The following is a 3558-nucleotide window of genomic DNA, read 5'->3' on the forward strand; positions in this document are numbered from 1 at the left end:
ATGCTTGATGATTGGATTGGTGAGGGGCTTAGTAGATCGATTTTTAGTTGTTGTTCATCCAAGGATGGGGTCTTATGTTGTATTTCGTGGTCAACATACCAAACACATATTGAAAGGCTTGATCTTTAGAAACCTTATCAGGATTAAAGAATCATCTGAAGTCGAAACATATGAATCAAGAGGATGTGGTTCCTTAGGAACAAATTTTGGTGGGGTATAACTTGAGAAATTGACAAGTGTTTGTGCCATATTGGATTCATTACCTCAAAGTTCATCAAGAATTTGAAGAAGAGTCAACCCTTTCAAGGAACCATTACTTTGCAGAAATGATTTGATATTACCCCAACCTTTACACAGACTATTAGTGAACTTCAGGTTGTGTTCAATGGGAATCCTAGAGACTCTATGGGTAGTGAGATTTTTCACCAAAATACAAAATCTATTGGATGGAGCAACAACAAATTCTCCAGGAAGACTTACAAAGGTTTCATAATCATTGAAAAACAAATGCTAATATTTTGTCATTGATATTTTTAGATCCTTACAATAAATTCTTGAGGGTGTCCCATATTTCCTTAACACTTTTACATAGCTTGATGTGTTTGCTCAAATGCGGAAGAATACCAAAGATCATCTCTAAGAAGGCAAGATTGTCTGCATGCATCTTCTCAATATCAAAGAGTTGTGAATGGTGCGCTGATATGTGCTTTTTGTCCAAGAAGTTGAGCATCCATATCTCTTATCACGGTTCAAACACATACATGAGGAACTTTTATTACAGATCTCTAGATTTTCTTTTGAAATTAAAAAACGTTCTATTTTATCTTCTAATGATCATATTCCTCAACCACCAATAATGGGGCTCATGTGGGGCAACCCATATTGTTGTATATATGCATTAAATACAAATGTTGATTCGGATTAACCATTGTTAAGTTTTCAAATTTAAGAGTGATAGTGGTATATGCATTAAATATAAAGGTTGATTAGGATTAGGCATTGTTATGTTTTAAAATTTAAGAGCGATAGTTGTATATATGAAAAACTTTTATCCGGTAGACTTTAGAAATCCAAATGAACACCGGTTTGTTTGTTCTTAAGCAATGGTAATATTGTCAAATGGGTTCAAAGGATAACCACTTAGGTTTTCATACCAATTATGGAGAGTATAAAATTTGAATACTAATATGACTAATAAAAGTAAGTTCCAGTTTAATTTTGAAATGATCCGGTCAAAATCATGAATATCAAGTTATATTTAATGCACGGAGTAATTGAAAATAATAAATAACTCAAAATAATAAAAATAGAACAAAAATATTGTTTTAAGAGAAACTCGTTGACTGTATTACATGTTCATAAAAAGGTACATTACAATAGGGGTGAGCATTTATGTAACACCTTGTTTCAAGTCGTTTCGTAATTCCGGGCCGTGACCCGAAGATCAAGTATCATAAGGATTCGGGCTTTGGGGAAGAGAGGTTTAGACCCATTTGTATGTGGGTAATGTAGATTATGTGATCCAAGAGTTCGGTTTGTGCTTTGGAGTTAAAGGGTAAAATAAGAAAAATGGTGTTTCAGACTTATTTTATGAGTTAAGGATTTTAGTTTGATGTGTTTTAAGTCAAAAGTATTTAGATTGGGTTATAGAGCTCCTCAATATCTTTTCGTGGACATAAAGATCGTCGAAAATGGAGTTGGAATGAAAAAAGTTATGACCGTTAAAAGTTAGGAAGGTTTTGGAATTAGTCTAGTACGTTGGGCATACATGAAATACGCTCGGGATACTGGGCATCCCTGGTACGCTGGGCATACACGATTAGAACCCAAACCCAATTTTGGTGGTTTGAGCCATATTTAAGCTCCGTAACTTCCCCAAACCCATTCTATTCTTAGCCTCTACCTCTCCAAAAGCATCCCTTGAAACCCTAACCCTTTTTTGAGCCTTGTGAGCAAACAAAAGTGTTCTTGAGTGATTGGGAGTGTTCTTGGTGCATCCTGGAAAAGAAGGAGCTCATTTGAGAAGTGTTGGTTGCATTGGAGCTTTTAGACATAGACTTTGTTCACCTCGATATTTCTTCTAGAGGTATAAAGCTTAAATCTTGATGATGTAATTGTTAGATCTAGTTTTGGGTGTTATGAGGGTTTGGTCACTTTAGTGCATAAAGTTTAGATGTTGAAAGTTTATGACCTTGTTATGGATAAATTTGGAACTTTATTCACCTAAACATCATATCAATTCAGATCTAAAAGTTGGAGACCTGGACTTAAGAATTAAGTTGAAAAGGATGCAATTTTGGTCCCTTTGAGACTTAAACAGATCTTGGTTTTTTAGACCATTCTAATGGATAAAGTTGGATACTTTATCCATCATGGAGTTATTAGGAACCATAAAAATGTAATCTTGGACCTTAGTTTCCGTCCATGCATGAGCTAGTATGTCTTAAAGAGTTAAGAAGTTGGGATTTTTGTTATTGAGCACTTAATAGCCATGCAAGATCATAAAGTTGGAAACTTTATGATTAAGAACATCATTTGAAGGCAAGATATGGATTTTGGACGAAAGAACTTAAGGATTAAGCTCTTAATGGGAAGAAAGGGTGGTAGCTGCGTACATTGGGCGTACCAAAGAGTATGTTGCACATACGTTGTTAGCCCCCGACTCTGGTCAAACGCATAGTACGCCCTGTGTACCTTTTGAGTACGCCCAACATATTCACAGAGTTGACCTGATTGATTTGGTTGACTAAGTTTTTGACTTTGACTAGGAGTTTGACCAAGTTTGACCTAGGGGTATTTTGGGTTTATTGATAAGAAGTTAAGTTTGTTCATTTTCTAATGATTAGTTGACCGGTAGATCTGATATTCAGAGAACTTTCATGTTCAACGATCTTTCACATTAAGAGTGAGGTGCAGTTTGTTTTTTCTGAGGCAAAATGTCTGCAGTCTGCGGACCACATCTATAGACCTCTACAGTAGAAGATGTGGACCAAACGTCTGCAGTCTGAAAAAAAAAGACTATTTGCTTTTTTAACATCTGCGGGCTACTAAAATAAATTGAAATCTAAATAAACTGATTTTTTTAAACTTCAAAGTGTTTTTTAAATATTTTTATGACTTTGTTATAAATAATTAACAAATCTATATCAACTTTTATGTATTATTGTATAAAAACTAAAAGTAAAAATGGTATGAATTAACGTATATATTTGATAAAAACCCAACAACTTTGGTTGCAAAGTTATAACTAAACATTATAATTAAGGATCAAAGAATTTGATATATAAATGGATGTAAATCAACTTCGATTTTTTGAATTAAATACATTAAAAAAGTATCATATATGTTTTTTCGAGAAATTAACGATAGTGTATTAAATAATGTTTTACAAAATTTAGCAAAAAAATATAAGAATATATTATGATTTTTTTTCGTATTTATATAAACAACTTAAACGACTATTATTGTAATAAATCCTTATTTATAAACTTGTCAAAAATATCATTTTTGTATCGTCGAACGTTTTTTTTATTTTTTTCAAAATATTTATCATTAATA

This window comes from Lactuca serriola, chromosome 4, assembly GCF_051521515.1.
Source record: "Lactuca serriola cultivar US96UC23 chromosome 4, Lser_US96UC23_V15, whole genome shotgun sequence".
NCBI lineage: Eukaryota > Viridiplantae > Streptophyta > Magnoliopsida > Asterales > Asteraceae > Lactuca > Lactuca serriola.